The sequence below is a fragment of the Lutjanus erythropterus genome, chromosome 6 (assembly GCF_056507025.1).
Source record: "Lutjanus erythropterus isolate fLutEry1 chromosome 6, fLutEry1.hap2, whole genome shotgun sequence".
Taxonomy (NCBI): domain Eukaryota; kingdom Metazoa; phylum Chordata; class Actinopteri; order Lutjaniformes; family Lutjanidae; genus Lutjanus; species Lutjanus erythropterus.
Genome location: NC_139322.1, coordinates 37,832,364 through 37,859,619, shown reverse-complemented (window position 1 = coordinate 37,859,619; position 27,256 = coordinate 37,832,364). Strand labels below are relative to the sequence as shown.

The following is a 27,256-nucleotide window of genomic DNA, read 5'->3' as shown; positions in this document are numbered from 1 at the left end:
CAGACAGCAACCCTCTATTTCTTTGAAAAGTAGTTCCTGGGACTAAAAGTTACAGGTATTATGGGTCGAAATGAGTATAAAATAAAGTAATTCTGGTAGAGTCTCCTGCAGAAAGAAAATAGTGGGTCATGATTATTAGAAAGAGACGCTGGTTTTGTATTATTCTTTCGTATTTCGCTTTGAGCACCACCAGCCGAGTGCCATTTAGTCCCATTATATTCACATCTCAGCTGATATCTCCAAAACTCTGCAACACACATCAAAAAATCTAGATAAATAAATAGCACTACAGGCCAGAGGGAAAAAAAAGTTTTTGATTTTGGGGTGAAATGCCCCTTTTAAATGAACTCAAACTAGATCGAGATCAGCTTTCAAAGTATGTAAATGTCAACCCAGTTAACTTTCCTTTTTACAGCTCAGCACTGAGAGCAGCCAACTTCATGCAAATACTGTCTGACCCTGTACAGTGAGGACAAAAGTGACAATAGCTGCTGGTTTTAGGACAGACAGCTAAAACACATCTCTACAATGTGACTAGTGAGTGTGCAAGAGGCAGTTATACATCTGTCTGCCACCAAACAAAGTGTGAATTGATCCAGCTACACCATGAGTCCACGCTTCTGTGTGAGAGTGAGAAATAACTTTCTAGGGAAACAAAACATCGCCTCTCCGTCTTGTCTTTTTTTTCTAACTTTCCATCTTTTGCTTTCCATTCATGTTCTGTTCTGCAGTTACACAAACAGCTGATGTCTCCAAAAGCGACAAGCGCACCGCAGGCGCCGACCACAGCGACAGACCACGGAATGATATTTCTATTCCGCGATGGAAACTTTCTCGGCTCGATTATCATAAAAACTATGCTGTAACCACTGTGTTGTTGTGAATCTGATTGCGCTTACATTTCGCCTTTCCAACCGCCATATGAGCGGGTAATAATATGGCTTATGTTATCTGCTGTGTGTGTGTGTGTGTGTGAGAAGGACATTGTGTTTCATGGTGCTTGAGCACGTGAGTATGTATTAGTAAGAGGCAAAAAGAATAGAAGGAAAGATAAAAGTATGCGCATTATACGAGCTGAAATGTTGCAATGGTTGGCAGGGGAAGCTCCAGCTGAGAGGAAGACATGACTAACTTTTTACCACAGCTGACTGTGGCCACCGACCAACCAGCCAGCTTAAGACTAATTATAGGGAAAGCCCAAGACTGGCAGCAATTTGCAATATTTTCTAGCACCAAAATACTGAGTGTCTGAATAAATAGCAAACAGCAACGCGTCAGGAAATAGGTTTGTTAGGACTGGAAAGAGAAACTGAGTTTTTACACTTTTCTTCCTAGAAAACGTCCTGAATTGTGACAAAAAAAAACAGGAAGATGCAGCACTCTGAAGGTCCAAACACAGAGGGACAGGAACAACATGCATTCACGTGTGTGTCGTCTGTGACGCCAGCTGGCTTGTCATATCGCAGTGGCCTTGGTCCCAGCGGACATTGAACCCAGATTGCATAGAAAACAACAGAGACCCCACCTAAAGAGATGTCACCAGAAATCCCCCCCATCCAACTTGAAATGGAGACACTGAAGGACACACCTGGCACAAATCTTGCAAACTCAATGAATAAAAAAAAAATTAGACAACAAAATCTGTCTCTGTGGAAGTGGAAGGTATTCAGCAGTTAGATACTAAAAAAATCTTTAAATTCTTCAACCACTGAGAATAATCGGAGAATAATCTCAGTATCATAAATGATCTTTGGAAAAGTCACCTTGACCCCGAGCAGTGAGAGAGGAGGGGGTAGTTTCCGTGAGTTAGTCAGCAGTGATTTCTCAGGTTCGATGGACGAGCAGGAAGCGATGACGCATTCACAACAGGAAACGTGAGAAAGACAGAAAAACAAACAAACGCAGCAGCTGGAGTGTTTGCTCCTGACTGTGTAACCAGCAGGTCGTCCCCAGTTTACAGTGACCGTCTATTTCTGGGCACTCTGACTTGCCTCTTTGCCATGAAACCAGTGTAACCACTGCAGAGGAACCACACAATGAGGTAAGCTGTAGCAGTGACTGTCCAAACTGCTCAAAAAAACCCCAGTGAGACTCGTGAGCATAGATTTCACTAAAGCCTCTTCACACCTGGCAAGGTGTTGTCTTCACCTGCTCTATCAGCCTCTTTTTTTTTTTTTAAATGTGGAGAAACATGGCCTGATAACAACATACACACAGACACACACAGAATGTGTACACTGTGTATTCCATCCCCGCCTTGCGAGCACGTAGGGAGGGTTGACTTTACGCATGTTATTCCACTGGGTTTGAGATCAGCGCTGTCAGCGCTGCGAGTGGATGGCTAACAACAACAACTGTTTTCAAGATGGAAAAATGGATAACTGACACACTGTAATGTGTGCTGTACATTTACTGCCAGACTGACAACTTACTGCAAAACTTTATTCCTCTGCTTCCTCTGCATCATCACTCTAAGTCTGCTGTTTGCGCTCCCTCACTTGCACGCCATACACATTGTGGACTGCCCTATTCATTTAGTATCATTCAATAAAAAAACAGTAAAACAGAATTGTTTATGCAGCCACAGTAAACAGCCACCCCACAGGAATACATTGCTTTTTCATCACGGTAAGAGAAAAATCCATACCAACGCAGCCTTAATTCAGTGTCTTCTGTGTCAAGTACAGTTAGTCTAATTTTCTATTTATAACCAGCCTAAGAGTCTACAGCCATGCTAGCAGCTCTGTAAGGATGTAGCTAAATGCTAACATCAGCATGCTAACACGCTCTCAATTGATTATTAATTGCCTATTAAATTAATTGACAACTGTCAACAATCAACTAATGGTTTTTAGTCTTAACTAAAAAAAAAAAAGTCCAAATTCTCTGATTTTAGCTTCTAAAATGTGAATATTTTCTGGTGTCTTTACTCCTCTGACAGGAAATTGAATATTTTAGGGTTGTACACAAATCAAGATATTTGAGGACATCAACTTGGGCTTTGGGGAACATTTTATCAAATGACCAAACAATACAATAATCAACAGATTAATCGATTGTGAAATAATCATTAGCTGCAGCCTTACTTAGTTTAGTATGTGAACATGCTCATTTGCTAATTAATCATTAAAAAACCTGGAACAGTATGGTGCTGTCGACTCACGAATGGGAAAACACAGGAAAATGCAAGAGGAAGACAGACCTTGACAGACCTTTCATTAACATCTCCATATTTTTGAACTACTCTTATCACAGCTGCTACAGAGACACTTCAGGCCAAATGAAGTCAGTTAAGCATCTTCCTTATATGTTTTGGTTGAATGATAGTCTAACCTGATGAGAAACAGGCCACAACCGAGGTATAAACCTATCATGTTATGAATAAATAACACAAGCCCCAGCCCTTCACCCCACTGGGACCCCCCAGCTTCAGTTTGTAAGTCAATAAAAAGCTTAAAAGAAGAGTTCAAAAGGTTATCAGCCACTCCCCTTCAGGGCTCATTTCTGGAGCTCCAAAGACGCCTAATGAAGACAGAGAGGAGAGCATCAGCATCCCAAACCTCATGGGATTCAACCCTTAATGTCCTCTGTCACACACTGCTCTGCTGTCCAGCTATCAGCTCTGACCATGCTGCTCTTTTCCTACAGAGAACAGCTCCTGGCTGGGTGGAGAACTTGTCTGACATGCATGACTGAAGTGTCTGGACTGCAGGGTTATGCAACTCTTATAAGCACTGGGGTCTAGTCGCCTGCAAAAACAGCCACTGAACCATAAGCAGACAGTTATTATAGCATCTCGCTTCATCTTTGTATGGCCCTCCCCCCACTCCCTCCATCCGTTCTCCCCTTAAACCCCCTCCTCCACCTCTGCCCATCACTGTCTGCGTCTGTGGCCCCAGGAAACACACACATCCATGCGCAATTACACCCAAGGGTGGCATGAGGAGGGGCCAAATGAAATCCTGTCATATGTGTATATGTGTAGCTGTGCATCCGTGAATGCCAGCATCCTGATTTCTGTGCGTATGTCAGAGAAGAGAGTTTTGACTGAGTAGGTAATCAGTGGAGAGCAGGTGGCTAAGTCTTCCCTCAGGAAAACTAAGCCGCCAGCGAAGACAAACACGTTATAACATCTGCCATTTGCCCACACGAACTAAAGAGAAAAAAACTAATTCAATATGCATTGCAAATAAGGATGTAACCGACTCAGAACACTTTACATGAATCTCACGTTTTGACGCCTTTCTGCGTGAACTGTGATGTAAAAACATCCCGTTTCCATACAGTGAGAGGAAGTGAAAGTGTGTGTCCCACTCACAGTTGAGGCATAAAATCCCAGCGCACCACTGAGTGTCTCTCCTGAGCTGCTGACAGAGCTGTCAGCCGCTGTCCAGCGTCATGCTGCCCTCTGTTTCTATCACCCTTCTCCGCTTCCATCACAGTTAGTTTGTAGCCATTTAAAGTTTGTTCACATCAACTTCATTTAGTCTGGTTGAACCGCACCCTGGAGCGTTTACCCCCTTGGCGTGGTTCATTTTGGTTCTCGTGAACCCTGAACATGACCACTGATGTAGACCAAACAAACACACTCTGCCCCGCCTCGAAGGGATGGTCTCAGACTTCATTTCTGCTGTTAACACCATTCAAACCAATCACAGGGAGCCTACCACTGCATGTGTAATTTCATTGGTTAAAAAAGTTTTCTCTTCTGTTTTTGGTGACTGGTGAGCTAGCAGTACATTTGCTACCAAAACACTGACTGCCAGGAGACAAACCTGGACTCACGAGACGTCCACTGTTTTCCCTACCTTTATGTCCCTCTAAAAGAAACTATATTGTATTTACCTCATTCATGTGCACTTGTTTCCTTGCTTCCTGTGTGCTTTACCAATGAACAGAGCAAAGCAGTTGCTAACTCTTTTTTAAGAGTCTATGTGTTCAGTTCTGAGTTCTTTGTAGCTTCTAACAGAATCCCTGTAATTTAAGGGTCAGTGTAAGAGTTTATCATTTCTGGATTGTTCAAGTTTTGCCTTTATGAACACGAGCCAAACCAGCTGGAAAATTTAAACAACGAATCATTCTTGGATTGGTTCGATTTCAGGAACATCACCTTTAGGTGTGAACCTGCCCTCAGAGACTTGGTTTGTAAAATTTACAGCCTGCCATTCAGTTGCATTGCTGAAACTTGTTTACCAACTACCTCACCTTCTCTCCTCAGTTAAGCACCATAAATCAACATTTTTAAGAGAAAAACACTTTTACAAAGTGATTCACAACACAAGTACAGCAGGTCACTTGAAGTGTTGTTTGAGGTTAAGAGGGTCAGCTTAGGGCAGTTCTGTTTCAGATATATCTAATAAGATGTTGGAAGGGTGCACAATTAGCATGTGCCACTCAGCAAATGCAAGTAAAAATCTATGTTGACAAATAAAATAAATGTGGTCAACCACCGTTGGCAGGTTGCTGAAATAGATCTTCTTCACTACAAACTCACTACAACACATAAAGCCAAGTTCCCACAGTACAGCAAGTCAACCCAGATTTTACACTTGCCATCAGTTTTGCCAACATCAGAGGCAAATCGGTTGATTGATCACAATGTGTGGATTGTTAATAGAGCTTGCTGATGCCTTGCAGGTGCCTGAAAGTTATTAAGCAGATTTAATATCTTGTCATGTCAGGGATGGCTCGGGGAGCAGACATGGGCTGGGGGAGGAGAGCAGTCAAAAAGGAGAGACAGAAGAGCACCGGAGCATCCAGAGAAGCCCAAATATAGAAAAATTAGGGAAAAGTAGTTATAAAGTAGTAGTAGTTACAAAGTAGTTAAAAATAGCTCCACTTCCAGCAGCTACAACAGCAACATGCTACAGACCAGTGCTTCAGAAATGTCATATCTTGCATGTGTTTGTGACAAAACATAGTTTGGACAGCAGACAGAATTGTAGGGGATTTCTCAGATGAAAGCTCTTGTAATATGTGACCCCCTGTCACTGATCAGTCATGTGGTGTGCAAAGCAGAGGTGGCCAATATGTTTTTTTTCTGGAATAAAATACAGAAATTATTTTTGGTTCAGAACAACAATAGCTGTTCAGTTTGGGACTCACAGGATTTTTGTCTCTTCTCACACTCAACAGGGTGCTTTTGCTCACGAGTGCGAAATTAGTTTGCTGTGTTATTCCATTTTGTTAATATAGTCACTTTTCACATATTAATGCGGTTTGTTGTACCTCTTACCTCTTGTAACCAAACCACTTCCACACTGCTGAAGCCACTTTTGTTTTTGGAACCATCTCCTCCACCATGGAGCTGGTAGCCATGTTACGCTTGTTACGCTAGCCTGATTACTGTCACTATGTGTAGCAGTGTGACATTGAAATATTGCCACCATCAGGATATGCATTGTTCTTTATCATGAAAAACATAATATATCGCAAATGATCAAGACTAATGATTACAAGACAGAAAGCTGTGTAGTGTCAACAGTTCAGCAACCTGGCGAGTTTGAAAGTCATGTAGTGTGACCAAGCTATAAGTTGACTGAAGACATTTGTTCAGCATCAACTCTTCAGTGGCAGCACGCAACATATTATGGTCAGTAACTGTGGATTAGATTAGATCAACCCAAAAAGAAAATTCAGAGAAGTGGCAGAAAGATTGGGTTTCTTATCACAGCACAATGAGTAGCAGTGTTGTAAGTTTTAATGACATTGTGTCTTATGCAGTTTTGTGGCCAGCTGAAAAATATTTTTACTGGTATTTTGTTTTTCTTCCAGTTTTGGCTTTGGTAGATATACAAAAAAGTTTAGTTGGGATGTAGGATGTTGGTGATTATTTCTCTCCCTGTTCTGGATACCCAGCACCTGGGATTACAATTCATCAGATTTTCATTGCCTGTAGAGATTCTGGCGTTGCTGAGCCTCTAGAGGGTGAAACAACTCCGATCCAGCAAAGAATTTCTGCTGATTATGGAAACTGATCTGCGCATCTTCTGGGACAGGAGTGTAATTTTTAAGTGTGTGTGTGTGTTCGGATCAGTGGCTGGAGGCATCTCAGCTGGATCAAATCTGTTAGGTAACACACACACCTGGGGACATGTGCATACACACACACACTAATGCAATTACATGCCAACTGCATATTAAAAGATACAGAATACCTGAACAGTCAGGTACGTACAAACACACACACACACACACACACACGTATGCCGCAATGGTAGAGCCTCAAGGCGAAGAAGAAGCAAGGAGAGAGAAAATATCCCCCCCTTCAACGTGGTGATGAACACATTCCAGAGACACGCAGGCGTGGACGCAAGCACATACTGTTGTCCTCAGTCACCACACACACACACACACACACTCTGGTGGGAGGGAGAGTGGTCACTGTGGAGTCGCCTCAATGGCTAGGCCTCACTGTTGGCTTGGATACAGGGAGTGTTTTACTCACTCACACACACACTGTGTTGGTTGCACTCATGTACAAACACACACACACACACACACACACACACACACAGGACTCATTCTCCAACTGTTAACCCTCTATATTCCCTGTTTACCTCTCTACTGACAGAGAGAGGTGCTGAATGTCTTAAGAGCAGCCATGAAAGACTGACTTTCTGTTTGTTTTGTGATCGGCCCTCAGTATTTCTTCTCATACACACCATACAGGCTGTAAAGCAGAAGTAAAGGCATGCATCTGAGAGAGAAAAAAGAGACAGACGAGCTCATAAAACCTTGTCAGATCCTTGACCCTTATCAGCACAGTCTGAGATGAACCGAATATCACGATAACGCTCTGAAATGCTTTTCCTTTTCTGCTTGAAATGAAACGTCAACATCATCAAACTTCATCTGAGGTACAATACATCCACTCTGCCAGCCTGCCGTACAGCTTCTCACCCTGTTACAGCTGAGGGAGGCTGAGAGAATGAAAATAGTCCTGGAGCAGAGCTGCCAAATGTTATAATCAAGCCCAGTATTTTTAGATTTGGCAGACCGTCTCAAGGACAAGGAAGCATGGCAGGGACACAGAAAGAGACAATAGCTGCCTCTATTATCTCAGTTGCTCTGTATGGTTTTCACAAGAAAGACTTGTTGCTGATCCTCTTGCTAACATGCTTTTTTAAAGATATTATTAGCTAAAATGATTTAATGCAACAGCTTAATTCATTAAAGACATATAGACAAAACTAATTTAGGTAATACATCATCCTCATTTGCTGTCAGAGCAACAAGCCCTCCCTTCTTTTTTAAGTACACAGACACAACCCCATGTCTACACACTGCAGGCACTGTGATCCGCTCTAAGAGGACAGAAGGTAAAGTTTACTCACATGTTTTATACAAGTCAGCCAGAACGCTCTTAAACAGGAAAACCAGAAAACTGTCACTTCACAGCTCCAGAGTGGCGAGTTGCACTGAAGGAAGCAGGTAGGAGCTCCGAGTCTGCACGGCTGCCACTTTCAGCGGGCACGAGCGCCAATGTGCCGGTATGCTCCTGTGTGTGTGCGAGCCAAATGAACACTAACCTGAGCGTCTTTAGGCTCATATGTTTCTCTCCTTCTCCTCCCACTGCCGGGGAAGACTCCGCCCCCGCTGCCTAGAAGCAGGAAGAGAGTTGGGAGAGCACGAAGAGTGAGCTTTTTCCTCACAGTCATATGATCTTCCTGACACTTTCTCATCACACTGTACTTCTTATTAAGTGTCATTTCCTCTACATATGACAGTAATGCAGGAGATGGAAACAATGACACATTTGTTTAACCCTGCTGATCTACAGTGATCATCATGAAGAACACAATTAATAGTCATTATTTATATTCATATTGAAACATTTCATGTGAAATAACTCAGGGTGTAATTTATATAATCCGTAGTACCTGTTCACAAGCATGCTTATTCTCTTTTTCCTTATGATGGTACAATTCATAGGGTGCAATTTGTATTTTTATGTTTTTTTCATACTGCATATTTTTTATAGGTGTGTCTTTTTTTTATTATGGTGTGTATTTGATTTTTTGTTAATTGCCTTTTTCTCCCCGACTCAGAGACACAAAAAAAATCCAACATATCTGTACTGTACCTGTGTAAATAACAATATATCTCTCAATAAATCCTGAATTATTCAAGCAAAAATACAAAACAATTCCATGTTTCAACTTCTGTAAGTAGCTAAGCAGCTTCTCCTTGTCTTCCATGACAATAAATCTGAATATCTTTGGGTTTTAGACTTCACGGTCTGACAAAACAAGCCATTTGAAAAAGTCATCTTGAGCTGATGATACAAGCATTTGTTACTGTTATGCAACATTTTGTAGACTGAAAGAATGATCAAAAAATTGATTAATTGATCATCATTAGTTGCAGCCTACAGATATATGACTCAATATAGCATTACAGTGTGCAGAATAAGAAAGTATAAAAACACTGTTTGACTGTTTCGGTATAATCCCAATATAACACTTAACTATACTATAACACAGTTTCGTGAAGTCATATGCAAACACTAAGGCCATGTTCAGAGAGACAACAGCACTATTTGAAAAAAACAAAAACAAAACAGAGCCCCCATCATTCTCATTCATTTCAATGGGACCACTGAGATGATGTAACAGGGATACCAACACAGAGGGCCCCAGAGAAAAAACAACATGTCTGACAAAAAAAGTTGAACCTGGCTCAACCTTTGCTGTAACCAGGCACCAAAATTAGCACCAGGCAAATGCTGGTAAAATATGTGTTAGTGGCTGGTAGATGGGCTTCACTCACCCGCAAAAAAAATAAAAAATAAAATTCAACATTTGGCTGGTGGACAAGTTAATTCTGGACACTAGCTGTAATGCAATACAACATAGACTTTGTACTTCTAGTGTTTACCTCACGATTATCAAAATGAAAGACAAAATCACAGTAATAACAAGATAGAAAATCTTGTCTTGTAGTACTATAAACTACTGAGCAGTGTTCTGGGGTCCTTTCATCATACTTTTTAAACTTTAAACTCAGGCTGGAATTTCTGGATCAACTTTTCTTATCTCAACTGAAACCTCACGTCCTCGCCGACACGGCTCATTGCATTTTTCTAAAGTAAGGCTGTTTTGAGTTTCTGACCGCCCACTTTCAAGTGTTGAGCTGCCAGTACACTTCAACAGAACTGCTTGTTGGGTGTTGAAATAGCTTCAAAAATCACCTACACCTACTCGATGTTGAAATTAGGGAAAAATGCTTCAGACTATTTCTGTAATTTTCTAAAATGACAATCGAAAATTAAAACCCACTTCATGTTGCTATTGGTCAACTGTGTGGAGGTGAGAAAGTATAGCAGAGTTTAAACTTCTACCTTTAGCCTGATTTTCTCCATTCTTTAGGGCCTGTTTAGATGTTGCATCTGAAATGCCAGCTGTGCCACTATCATCTTTTTATCCAAGGTGCTCGATGTTACACTACAATCGCACCTGCCATTAAAGCAATCAGTCGATTATATTTGGTCAGGGATACCCTGATATACACTGGTAAGCATGATGATAGGCTAGCTAGCACACCCGTTAACCAGTGCAACTACATAACAACAGCGTATCATCATGCTCACCAGTTATCCAAAGTTCTGAGCTGATATTAACAGACATTGTTCCTTCTTACAGTGTCAAAACAGGAAAACCTCGACAGGTCATATAGCCCCAGGTATCCCTGAATGAATATAATCTTCCACCTTCAGTTTGGCTGACCTTTCAACAGGATGTTGTGAAGTCTTTAGATAGAGAAGAAGAAGCAGCTCCTGTGGAGCTGATTGCTTCATTCTTGTCACATGACCTGCGATGTGATTGCTGCATTTGAAAAAGTTGAAATTTATCCATCTGTGTGCACCGTGGGCGCAGCCAAAAACAGGCATGATGTATCAAATGTGTGGCGTAACAGCATCGCTATCGGTTTTGAGTGTGCTGCTCATGCATTTCCATTTAACGGCTCCCTTACAAATGAGCACAACACCATAAAAATGAAAATTATACCCATCTTTAAATGATATTGCATCTCCCCCCCTAAATGACATCCAGATTTTCACCTCACCATTTGTTCCCAGCCCTGAAGGAAATGTTACCAAGTCCAATTAGAAAGACTCCCATCTCATCAGAAATATGACTTTGGGGGTTCATTCATACATGCGACTCACACATTAAATTGCCAATCTATTTATGTAATAAAGTTCATGTTTGAAAGGGTTGTGTCATTTAAAAATACTTGATGTACAGTTTAACATTACTCCCCATGAATAAGACTGCACATATTACCTTAGAAAACATTTACAGCAGCCACCAAGTTATTACAGCTAATATTAGCCTGTTCATTTCCAACAGATTCTTCTGAGATAACAAACTATGTATTCTAGTAAATAAGAAAGTGAGGGAGGGGAGGTGGAATAACAGACAGCTGGCAATAAAAAAAAATGCATGTCATTATGAAGGAGGTGTAGTCAAGGATCCTGTCATTAGGGCCTACAAAACAGTGGTTCAGGAGAAGCTTTAACAACTAGATTACATCAAGACTATTCCTGTGAGTTTGTATATAAAGGTTTGTGTCCAATTAATACAAAAACAAATCAGTAGATGCACTTGTATCCTTTACTAAGAGGAGTTTATTTCAGTAACCCTGCACACCGTGGCCGAGCTGCCCTCGCTCCTCACAGTCCAAACATACACAGCGGTGCTTATTTAAAGGAGTCAGCAGGGCGGGGTGCACCTCCCTGTGGCGCGCACGCACTAAAATACATGTATACAATCCCGACACACAGATTCAGGCGCTCACACCCACGGTCTAAAAATCAAACGCACACATGCAGTGGTCAGTGATTCTCCGGAGGCAGCAGCGGGGAGCGGACTTCCACTCAGACTGCTCAGTGTGAAGGGAAAGCAAACGGCAGCTCTGAAGTCAAAAACACAGCAGGGCTCGATGGGATAGGACAATAAATACTTCAGCTGGGTCAACAAATTTAAACACCTTCTCTACCTCAGTTAACACCGTCAATCACACTGTCCTCCCATCCTTTCCTTCCTTCCCACCTTTCCATCACTTCTTCTGAGGACTGAGCCCGGCTGTTTTTCACCTCTCTGTGTTTTCTTCCTCTTTTCATACATCTTTTCTACCTTTCCTCTTCTCTCCTTTGGCAAAACGTACTTTTTTCTTTGTCATTCCTAGGGATGTGCACCAAACTCAGTATTTTTAAAAGACCACATTACCAACCAAATTATGTACTAAAGAGTACCAATTCATGTTAAATCAATCTGTGCCAAATTTTGGTACCTGACAGCAAGAGAGTAATGCGAAAAATGAGAAAAATGTTCATCACAATTTCCCAGAGCCTAAACTGACATCTTCAGTTTGCTTCTTTTGTCCAACCAACAGTCCAAAATCTAAGACTCGTCAGAGAAATGGAAAATCCTTATATCTAAGAAGCTGGAACCAGCACGTTTTGACACTTTGGTAGAAAAATGAGTTGATTACCAAAAAAAGTTGGCAGCTAATTTTCTTTCAGTCAACTAATTAATCAATCAAGTAATTGTTGCAGTAAGTTAGGGCAACGGTGAGCCGAAAGTGGTACTTTGTACTAGCATAACAAAACAATACTCTATACCACAGCAAAAAAAGGCACACACAACAGGATATATTTTTTGTTTCCTTTTTTTGACCAACAACCTGCACAGTCCTGGTACATTAAGAATCGCTGAACACTGCCTGGTTTTGCTGTCAGCTAAATTTCAGGGAGACTGAACCGAACTGAGGTCTTGTATGACCACAGATCACTCCTTAATAGCCACAGTACTTTCGATACCAAGTTGTTGTTGGCGATAACTGTTCACTGTCTTGGTTGATCTTGGCTTAGCATTTTTGCTAGCGTTAGCCAACACTCAGCCACTGGTTGACATCTAAAAATCCTCACCAACATATTTGATTTTTTTTACTTTCTGAAACCTTAGTATGAAATCAAATAGCATGTGAGTTGCATAGTGCAAGGAAAATATATCTTTATGTAAACACTGTGGTACTGATAACAAGAACAACAATGTTCTGCTTCCTCCATAACACTGTACACTGGTGAAAGACTGAATGGCTGGAGGTTATAGGGACAGGTTTGGCAGGTAGGTTTATTTTTTGTCATATTAACATGTAAAATGTTCTAAATAAATAACAGTGTTCAAATTGATAAGTTTGGACTTATGTTTTTTAAAACTGAAATTACACTTTTGTTATTAAAGAAAGTAGTACTGAAAAAGGTTCTGTTGGATGCTGGTAACGAATTCGAGGTTAGGTCTTCCAGTTCAAGACATAAAACTTTTTCAACCACCTGTCGGACACAAATGTTTTACTTGCCTGACATTTAAATGCACTTGTCTGAAAGGGAAAATGTAGGCCCATTAAAAACAAAAGGGATATGGACAAATATATATTTGCATACTTTTACCTTAGCAAGATTTAGGTTAGAATGAAACTTTTACTTGTGATGAAGTATTTTCACAGTGGGAGTGGTATTAGTGCTTTTGCTTCAGTAATGGACCTGAATGCTTCCACCTCAGGTTATCCCACCCACAGCCAAACTGCACCTGTGTGTTACCAGCTGAGCCTTCCCCTTTAAGAAAGGTGGCTTTGTGCGTAACCTGTGTATATAACGGATGTTCAGAGGGGTTTGTTTTGAAAGTGAATTAGCTAGTTAGAAGCTACAAGTCATGCTACTGACAATTAAAACAGCCTTAAACCGGAGGTCTCGGAGCTGCAACTGGAGCTGCGGAGCTAGCAATGACTCAAGCTGCTAACTAGTTAGCTTTGAGTTCAGTGCAGCAGACGGCTCTGCAGAGTCGTATGATTGCGACTTCATGACATTTCACAAAATTCTGAAGCAGCAGGGGAAATAATCTACATTTATATAACAGAACTGTTAAGAACTGTTCAAGATGGTTGTGCATCATTTCACTGCACAGTGGCTGTGGGACCAGAGCAGCCAGCAACATAGTAAAAACACAGGAAAACAGATAAAGACATCACATTTATTTTTCACTTGCGCAATCAGAAAACTGCATAAGGCTTGTCCGAACAGAGTTTACTTGCCCTGGGAAGGGTCTCTGCAGGTACTGTGGCTCTACTGGTTCAAATGAGAATGGTATCCCATCCTACTCATTCCTCTCTTCAACTTTCTTCCTCCTCTCCTATCAGTCTTTCTCATGTCTTTCAAAAGCTACATGATCTTGCCAGGGGAAATTTTTTTTCAACATAATACCCTGCGAGCATCCCACCTGGCCCTCCAGCAGCAGTAATGCACCTCCATGAGAACGCACACCTTCGCTTGGAGACACAGAGGAGGCAGGGGGATTAAGAGTATTAGTGAGTGTGTGGTGCCTTATCATTTGGCCAAATACTCTGTGATCCATGATACACAGACGTGCACACACACTCACTTACACACACATTGATGAGTCTATACTGTCACCCACTGAATGTTTACTAAATACACAAACTGTTAGCTCTATTCACAGTTCTTTTGTCTGATTGATCAGCTAGAAATGTCTTTTTATAGCAACGACTGAAACAGGGCGAGGGCGGGTAAAGTTACTTTCTCTCATACCAAAATCATAAGCTCTGTGTCACTCGGTGCATATGAACACGCACACACAAATTCCACGAATGCAGGGACTCACCAGGCTGACATCTCACATTACTGCTCACATTACACACTGGCATGCCTAAGCAGGCCCCGTCTCTGTCACCCGGCATCCTCAGTGGGTGAAGATACCAAACTGGAATAAATCTCCTGAGAAAAAAATCACTCTCAGCTCAGCAAGGACAATATTGTTAACTTCCCAGAAGGCACCTTTGTAATGACGGTGCATGTGCCTTTAGTCCTGACACTTTACTTCTCAAATTTGCAATTCATGTCATGAATTTGGTCATGTAAATAGGATTATTTCATGGATGATAATGGATGGCCATTGAAATTCAAATTTCTAGAGAGCGTTCTTATCGGGCCTGCCGGTTAACACTGACATTCAATGTGTGTTGACTTTCACATACTCGCAAACGTGCTGCAAACAGACAGAACAAATATTTTGGGCTTGTTTAAACACTTAGATTTCTTTAGGGCAGCATGTGACCTGTTTCAAAGCCCCTGACCCCTTCTTTAAACCCAGTAAACAAACCATTCTGCCCTGCAACAGGGACAACTCTGTATTCAATGCAAATAAGGTGTGTTAAAGTTTCAGAGAGAGCAGTGACGTCCGTGTCCCTCCCAGCTCTTTGAATGAACCTGATACCCCTGTCAATCCTTTGAGGGACATGTTACCTTGAACTACCCTTACAGATACTCCTGGCACAGTGAAGGACACTACCGATATGATATATGACTTCACTCTGCATTAGGGTTAGATATGATATGATAATAAATATATAATAAGAACAGAGATTCATCAGCTGGTACAGACTCACCATACAGTTTCTACAGAGGAAGTTATTCCCCTGATGTATCTGCTTGTGCTGGAAGAAGACTTCTCAAAGTCCAGATCAGGGTCTGCATCCAGACCAAACAGCAGACCCAGCCCATACTTAATGTTATGAATTCAATACTTTATGAAGTTCAACATTTTCTATTTTGAAGGGAAATTTTCTATCGATCAATTGTTAATGTCTCTAAATATACAGTGTAAATGCTATGCTGTGAATGATTTCCAGCTGTTGCTACAGTGGCTGGAGATCACAACATAACATTAAAATAAATGCAACATAAAGGCTAACATGTTAATTTACAGTTTAAGTTAATAGCTTTTGTTTTCATTTACAGTTTGGGTCCTTCTTGCAGTGTAGTTGAACAGAAATACAATATAAAAGCCTTTTCTTTAATTTACACATTTCACAACCAGCAAAATGTGGCCCTGTTACAGGGAAGATGAACTCTGCATTGAAGCCATTGTTTTCACTGACACATTTCACAAACAGTGGCAGAACATTTCAACCTCCTATTGCTCATTTTAGAAAAACGAAACCTCTTAATTAACATTACACCCGATCAGGGAGTTCGTGAGGAAGAGAATCATGACGCAAAGTGAAAGTGTAAGTCAGACATCTGATTATTATGGCAGTTAAAAAGTGATGATGCATGTTACTTACATGATAGATGTGGGAAATTTGCAAGTACCTTCTTTCTTTGTAAGTAATTGGACACACTTGGATGCAAAAGAAACAATATTCACCTGTTTGAACCAGGAGTTTAAATATTTGTTGATAAGGGTTTTTAGAGGAGAGCCTGCTGTTCTTGGCTGGGAAAAATGTTTTTTCAATATTTATTATTCTGACTTTTTATTTTCTCAATGAATTTAGTGCAAGAAAATGATGATTAGTGCCAATCACTATTCCCACTGCCTAAGGACACTTTCAAATTGCTTGTTTTCTCTGAACAACAATGGAGATATTTCATTTACAAGAAAAGCAGCACTTAAACTAGACCAAGTAATTACTCAACAGTTATTCAACTAAACCATCAATTAAAATAAACAAAATGAAACTATGCTTCAGCACCACAATTGATAACCACACCTTCAACGTCTCCTGTCAGTTCATTTAGACCGTGATGCCTCAAGTGCAACTCAGCAAGCAGTTTGCCCACAGAAAGGTAGTGACACAGCAGCAACACACAAACATGTTAAAAGCTGTTTGTTTGAGCTCTCTGTTTAGTAGGTCAGTGGGCTCAGTGTGGAGGGGGCAGGGTAAATAATGGTTAACGAGAGCCATGTTGCTAAACAGCGACCTCAAAACAGCCAGAGGTGCAGACAGCAGCCAAAGGGCAGTGTGTCTCTCACGTGCGGTGAGGAAGCATGGCCTTGTGGGAAAGGAAAAAAAAAGAAAAAGGGTGAGTGATGAAAGAAAGGTTGTCATGTGCTGCCGTTTGTCTTAGAAAGGTGGGGCAGATAGTGAAGGGAGATACTCCAAAAATACATGAACAAACGCACCCGCTTGTATTCACTCACACAAGCAAAATGCTTTTCCTATTTCACATGGTGTGGGTGTGCGGGGATTTCATGAGGGCAAACTGATGAGCACATGGTTTGTGACGAATCAAAGACGAAAACTCATCAAACCAGATCTTGTTAGTGTAGTCATCGGTGACTCGTCTTCCATGTCTGGTTCCCAATCTCTGAATGTGACCCAATTATAATTTATCACTCAATCTGTGTTTGGGATGTTGGCATATTATTAGCAGCAACCAGAAACACCACTTGTGCTCCTTCACCTGGCAGACACAGACAACTGAAATCCTGTTTAAGTAGGTCAGTGCAAAACTGATGCACTTCAAAGTCAGCCTTTTAAAAAAGCACAATTATGTTTTCTACATGTGAAGAACATTTCAGCTGCTAACAGCACTGAACACAAAAAGGCCAGGACTACTGCAGGACACCAACATCATGCAAGGTCGTTGTCTCTACGTGACCTCTCACTGAGCAAAACGTTGATCGGCTCGTAATTTCACTCAGTCACACAAGACGAGCAGTTTGCATGCGAGGGATCTGCATGTGAGTCCTGAGCTGCTGACCTCCAGGGTGCAGGACAAACAGAGACACAGCTTGCCAGGACAAGGAGTCACACTGACCTCATTCCTGAGGGGGGACACTCGCCCAAACTGGGAGCACCCAAGGGGCCAATGGCTGAGGGGAACTCCAGCCACATGACTCCTACTGTCTAGGATAAATGGGCCAGAGAGGACTTAACCTGACTGTGAAGCAAGAACACAAACTGCACTCACACATCTTCATCCTTAAGATTTTACAATTTAAAAAAAATATATATTTGTGATTATTTTGACTGATATTGCAATGGTGATATGATTTGTGATACTAGAGGTAATGCTTTTTTTTACATCATTATTTTTATTTGGATTGAAGAACATGTTAAAATGACTGGTGAATTAAGATGTTTTTTTTTTAAGTCTGCTGAATCTGATTTGTAGGACAGGACATCTCTGCCTCATGACATTCATCCATTTAAGATTTTTGACATTTTTTTGATGGAAATATATTAAATATAAGTATTGCACCTCCAGTAATTTGAAAAATTGCAGAAAAAACATGATTTCGATAACATTTCAATTAATTGTGTAGCCGTAAATTACACCATGCAAAAACCACCTAGTGGTCAACAAAAAATGAAATGCAATATGAAAAATGTGCCGGTCAGGAATTACAGACAAGTGAAACAAAGAAACTTCCAACTTCATCGGAGGCCAATATTAATATAGTTATCAAGCAAGTCACTTTGTAATTAATCTCAGTTAATCTCAGTTACTTTCTCGATTTATCAGTTGGTGGTCTGATCTATAAAATATTAGAGCTGCAATGATTAATCGATTATTAAATTAATCATCAACTTTTGATAATTGATTAATTGGTTTGAGCAACTTTAATAAAAAACTCAAAACTGATTCAAATTTCTTAAATGTTAATATTTTACAGTTTCTTTACTTCTCTACGGCAGTAAACTGAGTATCTTTCGGTTGTGGGCAAAACTAGATATTTGTCAACATTTTTCACTATTTTCTTAATTTTCAAAAAAGTTAAATATCTCAGTCCTTCTTCCACTATCCGTCATGAGTGCATATGTGCCTCTTATATCGTGCCCATGATATCTGAATCAATACATGTAATACTTCTTACAAGAATGCATACAGAATCAGTTTCAGTCACACCAAATGAGCGCTTGGAACAGGGTTGCATAATGCCAGACTGTAACTGAGGCTCTGTGTGTGGATGTGTGTGGTTGTGTTGTGTACTCTGGCCAACTGGAGCAGATTATTTGGCCTGGCTGGTGCGAAAAAAATGATGGCAACATAAAATGACCTCATCATCTCATGGTCGTGCAGATAAGCCACACACACAGCTATGATGTCAGTGCAGCAATAAAAGGCAAAATACAGGTAAGCACCACAGGATGGATGACAGCCAAACGGAGACAAAGAGACACAGGAAGAGGCGAACAGTAAAAGACGAGCAAGACTTGGCACAGTCAGCAACACTTTGACAGCAGCCAGACAGTAAGTGTGAGAACTGAAGCCACGCAGCTTCAGACTCAGTCTCTGTGGCATGATGAATAATACTCATTTCTGGAACAAGGGCGGTGTGGGACTTGACTGCGGCACCTTCTAAACACAACAACAAACCAAACTCTCCATGTGCTCATCCTGGGAAGACTCCCAAATCAGCTCTCATTATAGCCTCTTCTCAAACACATGCATTTAGATGTGTAAATTCTAAGAATGGCCAGTCTGCAAAGAAAAACTAAACATTTTCCTACGTTGTTCTGCAACAATGATGTTGGCTGTAATACTATAGGCCACAATGGGAGCATTTTCTAGCTGAGGCCACACTATCATTTACTAGCTATTCAATGTGATGGATGGTATGTAGGTTTGGTAGGAAAAATATGATATTTCGCAGCTAATTACAGGCTTTCTGTCATATAGACATTCTGGAAGAGCTGAGAGAAAACAGAGCATCAGCAGCATTTGAAACAGTGGTTAGTTACTCTATTATGCATGCCATTACAGCAGCAGGCTGATGTAACAGTCGTGATTAAATGTTCCAGCGTAGGAAAGGACTCTTTTTTTAGACATCTATTACTTGCATGAGTGCCAATCAGTGAAGAGTCTACTCAGTTTCAAGTAATGCAAAATGAAAAGATGACATTTCTGAAGTCTCTGTTCCATTTAGATTCCTGTTTCACTCTAATATTAATCACAAGTGTTTAAGCAGGAGTTTAAAATGATTTTGCCCTCCAGCAGTGCAAAGCTGCTGATCTAAGCTCCTGAATTAGACAAAAGGCTCTGTTACAGAGTATAATCAGCCAACATCTTCCAAGTGCATTACATAAGGAGGAGCCCATCTCCTGCTTTGATACCACATCCCGTGCGCAGGACTCTAGTGGGTTGTGGTGGGCCTCCGTCTTCAGTTTAAACCCCCATAAGCCTTTTTCCAGACATCACCAACCCCGTACTCTTCATCCCATTTGATGTTTCCCCGTGTCTAAATGAAGGAAACAAAGTCTCTGCAGATTCTTTAAGAGATAAATGTGAATAACAGTAGGCAGTTCTGCACCATTACTATATGCACTCGGTCACGAACTGCTATGTTTTGTAAAGCAGTATGCTTTACCCATTTAGACATAAGACAGAGTCAAACTTCCAGCTGACTGTTTTTCCTGTTTTGCCCAAGACGAAGGCTTGCTTACAGAGGGGCCTGTAAAAAGACCCCACACTGACTTTTGATTAGACTGACTAAACTGCAGGATGCACATTCCTCGCCTGGGAATGATTAAGAATGGAAATTACAAGGTGCTACAAGGTGCCGAGTTTGTTTCTGTTGCTCAAGGTTAACAGCCTTTGCAGGTCTTTTGTGAGTATGAGCCAACTATTAAGGCTTTTCTCACGGGTTCTGTTTTATATTAAGGTGACAGGTTGACCCAGTGGCTCATCAGAATGTCTTCCACTCAAAGGAGGCATGGTCAAGTGAATGGCAGTTTGACTGGTTATTGAAAGGTGATTCTGGATAAAAAAAAAAAAAAAAAAAAAAAAAAAACAGGACCCTATTCTCCCCATGTTTTGTGTCTAATCGACTAATGGGGGACAAGGGCCTATATATTCCATTTCACTGTTGAGGGGAACAATAAACAGAAAAAGTTCTCAAGAACAATCCCTGAAAGGGACACCAAAAGTGATATATTATTATTACGATTACGATTCAGGGGCTACAATTCGATTATAAAACAATTATTGATGCATCTTTAATTTATGTATATTGATGCACTTTTTCACAACACACATTTCTTTTTGTCTCACTGAATGAGCATTCACTTGCAATTTTTAAAAACAGTGCATTTGTAATAAGAAACAAGAGCTGAATTCATTTCCATTATATTTTATTAAACTATTGGAAATGTGTGTAAACTGGAAAGTTCCCACACTAGCCACTAGTGGCCACAGCAACAACAGCCTGCCATCTCCCCGACTCCTCCGTTGGGTGGAATCGAGTTACATGGCTTGTCATGTTTGTTGTGTTGCCAAAGTATTTTATTTTAGCACAACACAGCTTACATATATATCCAGTTTGCTTCCACCGTCGACGTTGTAGAAGCCGAAGTGTTTCCACACATCTGCTTTTAAATTAGAAGGAGCTGTTCGGATCTCACGGCGAGGTGGCTGGCGGTCAGCCTTGTTTGTTTTCCTCTGTGCGCATGTTGGCGTGTCTGCTCCAGGTGTGCATCCCAAAGTGTCCCAGCGATGACGCGTACCGCGCTTCTTAGTTCTGCATTATTTAGAACCTTCTATATTACTTTAATCAACAGATTTAAATAATCGAAATTTGGACGTTTGTGAATTGATTCAGATTCGTCCACGTCCGAATCGCGATGCATCTAAGAATCGGAAATTTCCCCCACCCCTAATTAGAAGACATGGCTGACCTGTGGGAATATAGCAGCAAGATTGAATTGCGAGGTAATGGGGCGAACAAATACAGTTTGCTTTATGTTAATCTGTGCAAAGTCGCAACAAACTGGAGGTCAGCCTCCACACATCTGCGGAGTTTCCTCCACAGACACTCATCTTGTACAGAGGGCTCATGCATGTGACAATGGCAGCCAGAAGACCAAATCACTGTGTAGCCTAAGAAGGGGGGGGAGGGAATCTTTCTAAACTTAAAAACACATTGTTTTTGTTCCATAATTACCACAAGTGCTTCAAGCGCATTATAAATTATGTGAAATTATATAGATATGTTTACAGTGATATGTTGAAAGCCTGTCTGTTTTCCTCAGAAATGGGGGGTCCGGACCTCCCTGTCCCCCTGTAATTTCCGCCCTTGATGTGGGACAACAGTTTGTGAAACTGGTCCAGTATTGAGGGAGAGCACTGTCGCCGTCAGCTGGCAAAACAGGCTGCAATGTAATCCTTATGGACAGCTATGCAGCATCGAAATCCATCCCTTGTTTTTGCCACTGACACGCTCAGATTGTTATTCCAAGTGTCTGACAACATTATGAAAAAAATCCTTACAAAAAGAGAGATTTCTAAAGAGTTAGATCCCTGTTGTTTAACCAAAAACAGCTGTTTTATTGTTCTGACCAAACTCACCAGACTTTATTTACAGAAACAGTCACATTTTATCATCGTCATCTTCATTCAAACTCAACATAAACAAAATAAAACTCACCAAAACTGTCTTGGTTCAACTTTCCACTGTTCCAACAACCACAGACTCTGTTTTTTTGGTCAAAATAAACCCTTTAATTCAGAGATTTAGATGTGAAAATATCAGGAGAGGAGCGAGAGGGAGGTTGGACATCTGACAAGCTGTGTGTAGAGCCAGAATATTTTCAAATCTAACACAGTGCATAAAGGATCTTTTTTTTTTTTAACCAAACCAGCGGAAAGACAAGCCAAGACAGTTTTGGGAGTTTTATTATGTTTCTGTTGAGTCTGAAGTAAGTGTGTTTTACAATGATAAAATGGCTGTCAGTAAAGGGAGTCTGGTGAGGTTGGTGAGAGCATTTAAACAGCTGTTTCCGGCTGAACAACAAAGGTCTTACTCCTTTCCATAATGTTATTAGAGACTTGAATAACAATCTGAACCTGTCAGTGGCAAAACAAGCTCTTTTAGTGGATGGACTTTTATGGCGCACAGTTGCCTGGAGAGATTTTGTCGATGTTATGATCATTAAGTTATGCTTCTGCTAGCTGCTTTCCTACAACACTCAAAGATCGCTGTCCCCATTAGAAACTTGAACACAGAAACATGGGAAAATAGGGTCTAAAGTTACCCTTTAGGCTAATTTTGGCAGATGAGCTGAGGCAGATGTTTGAGAGAACGCTGAACTTTCCGACAGGATTCAAGATTTTATCACCCACAAAAAAAAAACAAAAAAAAAAAAAACCTCAGCCTGTGTAGTCATCAGCTCAGGATTCATAATTTTTAAGCTTACTCTGCACTAAACCTGTTGATTCAAAGAAAAGGCCACCAGACTAATACAGGAAGGGACATCTGATTCATTAGCAGCACAATTCAGGCCTCAACTTCCTCATCTGACAGAGAAAAAAAAGAACTGCCCTCCTTCCCCTGGTGAAAACCTGGGTGTAAATGCATCAACCGCCAGACAGTGTGAAGCTCTGTGTGACCTTTAAACCAGACTAGACTCATATCCTCTTATGCTCAAGTGGACTTCCTCTTTTTACGCAACGGGCATCATGTTACCTCACATCCCTTTACAATCTTCTGGGAATCACAGCACCCAGCTAACCCGGGCCTTCCCAACATCACCTCTCTGTGCAACAGATTACAGGGGATCTGAGGTGGGCTCACAGTGATTACAGACCCACTGCAGGCTAAATGTGATATGGACATTTAAGAGAATGTTTGAGTCACTACTACAACAGCAGCCTTTTAATAGTCATGCTGTACGCCTTGGAACAATGAAACAAAGATATAAGGCCTATACTGTATATGTTTTGCATCCTAGAATATTGCCTTTAAAAGCCATCTTAACAGTGTCAAATGAAACTAGTGGTGGAATAATTATTCAGATCCTTTAGTCAAGAAAAAGTACAATTACCACACCATGAAAGCACTACACTTCACGTAAGTAAGTAAGTTAAGTAATGCGTTCAAAATTCTACTTACGTAAAAAAGTATTATCTGCATATTGTATTTAAAGTAAAAGCAGTCATTGTGTAGTTAAATGGTCACTGTTTCACTAAATAAGAGATTTTTGCATTAATGTTACTGCTGCTGTATCTTGCATTTTACTCAAGACTGTTGAGCTCATGTTAACTACTTTATATACTGTCAGGTGGTTTAAGCTACAGCAAAGCATGTCCTGTGAGAACCACATATCTAAAAAGTCAACTTTATCATGGTGAGAAGAAATGGCTTATCAAAGAGGTTTTTAAATCAAAAGTTTCATCACAATATGAAATTGTATCGATTCTTTGGACAACAATACAGTATTTCTCAATATCACAAAGTTTGCCAAAATGTGATTTTGATTTGATTCAGTTCAGGGGTCTGTGATTGATATCAGATGTCCTTTTAACACTATCAGTTACATTTATGCCATGAGATTTCAAAATAAAGGTGTACTGTTTGGTTTGTCAGTTCTGGGCTACTGTAGAAACAAGATTGTGTAACAAGGTGATCTGGCGACTTCATGGAGGAGGACCCATACCATCAGTAGATATAAAGGTCTCATTTTAAGGTAACAAAAACACAGCAATTCAGGGACACGAATATACAGATACACGAATGAAAACATACTTAAAAATATTACATTCCATTTCTGTCATACATCTCCCTATATCTTGAAATGGACCTTTAATCCTTCAGTTTATCACAAACATTCAAAATAAATGCAGAAAATGTTTTTCACTGGACAGGAAGGGTATTAAAAATTGTAACCTGAAAAGTCACTAGAGCTCTCAGAAAAATGTAAAGGAGTAAAAAGTAGAATATTTGCCTCTATGGAGTAGAAGTAGAAAGTTGCAGAAAATTTAAATAAAGTATTATACTTGAGTAAATGTACTTCTTGGTTACACTCCACCACTGAAGAAACGAACTACTCTGGCATCCCTCCACTATTTGCAAAGAAATATTTAGTAAACCCACTGCAGAGAACCGCGAGGTGAATTCAATTCAAACCCTGCTTTCGTTTTTTTCTTTTCATTCGTCTTAAACTGACGTCCATTTTGCTCAGTTACAACAAAAACGCTTTTCACAGTTCACACAGGTGAGACACATCTCATATTGCGACACTTTCATCAATAAAAGACCTACTCACCCGTGTCTACAGCTCGGTGACGGTGTGTTTAATAGTCTCATAAGATGTGTCCACGCGGTTATTTCCCGATAGAAGCCGAGGAAGCGTTTTAGTTTCTTTGATAGAAGCAAACGTCGGTTTTAACGAGTCACAGTGTCCACTTTCACAGAAGAAACTTTCAAGGTTGGCGCGGTTCATACCATTAATCAACTCCAACCACACTGTGGCAAACAGCTGGGATGTGTCGTTACACTTATGAAGAGCATTAAAGCTTATCAAACAATACTGAATTATTGCGTTTGAGTAACCGTCGACAGCGTAAATGTGATACGCTGAATTTCTTTCACATTACAGTTTATTTATAAGAGACATGTAGCGCACCCCTAAATTGAATCCCACTTTGGTACGGTCGTGGTTTCCCTCATTGGTCAGCCTGGGCCATTTACAGTTTTGGAGGACGCCGCTTGCCTGGGACCATGGAAACCACGTCTTCTCGCGAGGACAAAAGCATGAAACATGATATAAAACGACAATACATTCAAGTTTGGACGTTGAACAGATTTCGCTTTTGTCTGTTCCCTCGTGCTCCAGGACTTTAACAGTTCTAATACACATTGTGAAGCTTTATGAACAGTTTCAGTCCCCCTAATGTTACTTCTGAAAAGAAAAGAGAAAGGAACAGAAAATATATATAGCCTACATAGCAGGAAGGCATCTAATTTGGTCATTTGTTAAATAATAATATGTTCATGCATAAGTAATTAACTGGTAAATCTACCTCTTATTGTTCATCAACAAAAATTAATAGTGTGATATTACCAAAGCACAATACTTTGATTAAAAGTAGGCCTATATGATATAATATAAATCAGATTATATAACCTCATATTGGAGAAATCAAGTTTGTATCCTAAAAAAAAGGAAATTATTCTTGTACCCAGACCCAACAAGAACAAGGCTTAATTTAATTTGCACAATAAGAGATTATTGGGATAAGAATCAACTGTTTATTATTTCCTATAATGATGAAATGCATGCTATTCTACCACTTTGAATCCTATTTAATATATTTCCTTTCAAGGAATATGTCAGGTCCAGATTTAATTTAGATTAATAACTGTTTTTCTGAATCTGCTGTAACATCAAATTTATTTTACAGCCATACATTTGTCAAAAAATGTACTTGTGTATTGATTTCTAAAGAAATAACTGTGCCACATTTTACATTTAAGGGAAAATTGGTACTTTTCATGTGACTGTCCAGTCGGTGCTGATGGTAAATGTAGTCAGCTGAAGCAATAAACTCCTCATTAAACTGAGTTCTCCTGCTCACGGAGCTGCTATTGCATTTTTATTTTATTCCATTATTTACCTTTATTTTATGTTGTCCTAAATGAATCAGACAAGATGATAAATGACATTTTGTTTTACTATCTATGTTTGACTGTTTGAATTAACCACGAGAACAAAACATCTTTTGGATGCCAAATGTTGGACTTGAAAACACTGATTTGTATAAAAAATAATAGGATTGAATATTATGCGGATTTACGTTATACTTGTGTGTGTGTTTTTTATCACAGTAATCTTCCCACAGTACAGACGGAAATATTCTGAATTAGTCAATGAACTGAACCTAGTGAGTGTAAAGTCTGTGAATCCTATCAGTCCTTTGTAATCCTATTAAATTATCTTACATAATTTCCATCATAATACCTGTAGGGATTATATGCTTAATCCCAATATACTAAAATGTGAAAACAAACTACAATAAGTAGGAAAATACTATTTTTCAGTCTATAATTTAATAAAAATAAAGCTCAATATAATATTTCAGCTGTACTGCTGTTTTTCCAACATGAAGACACGATCTGTCTCCTTCATGTTCTCCTTCTCAAAGAGAGGGGGGCCGGTGGAGGGGCTCGGGTTCAGCTAATGACAAAACAAGCTGGGGGATGATCTAATGTTTTGGCAACAACCTGCTTTAATTAACTAATTCAGGATGACCTCAGTTCTAAGGAAAGAGGAGTCTGAATCCCCCCCCACTCCTCCTCTTTCTCCACGTGCATGCAGAGGAGGATGCAACACTTACCACACTGTTCTCATGAGGACAATCATTGTTTTCTTCTCCTCAGAAAGAGTCTGAGGCTATACGTCTGGATAAGTGCCGATAAGAGTGAGAGTGATGCAATGAGGATACTCGCAACACATCAAAGAACAGCCGAGAGCTGCGTGTGAGCCCATCAGAGCATATTCGCATTATAGCTGCAGGTGTTTGGTGGTATAATTTACTTTCTATTGATTTAATAGACATGCGTTCATGTGCGAAACAGGATTTTGTTCACTTTAAGTAAACAGAACAATAAAACGTCTGTGACCTGTAACCCTTTATGCTGTGGTGCTATGCCCACATCTGACCACTTATCTT

General features: G+C 40.3%; 1 protein-coding gene across 3 annotated transcripts in view; it reads right to left on the bottom strand.

The window, feature by feature from the left end:
• The window catches only part of LOC146325687 (protein FAM110A), a 33,962-nt gene extending 8,983 nt beyond the window's left edge, over window positions 1–24,979 (bottom strand). The window contains exons 1-2 of one of the 3 annotated variants that reach the window (XM_084721824.1): window positions 24,850–24,979; window positions 8,532–8,602 (exon numbers count right to left, since the gene is read on the bottom strand). The gene's annotated coding sequence lies outside the window, so the exon portion shown is untranslated. The other 2 variants (XM_084721823.1, XM_084721822.1) reach the window with 2 other exon arrangements.
• Window positions 24,980–27,256: the final 2,277 nt, after the last annotated feature.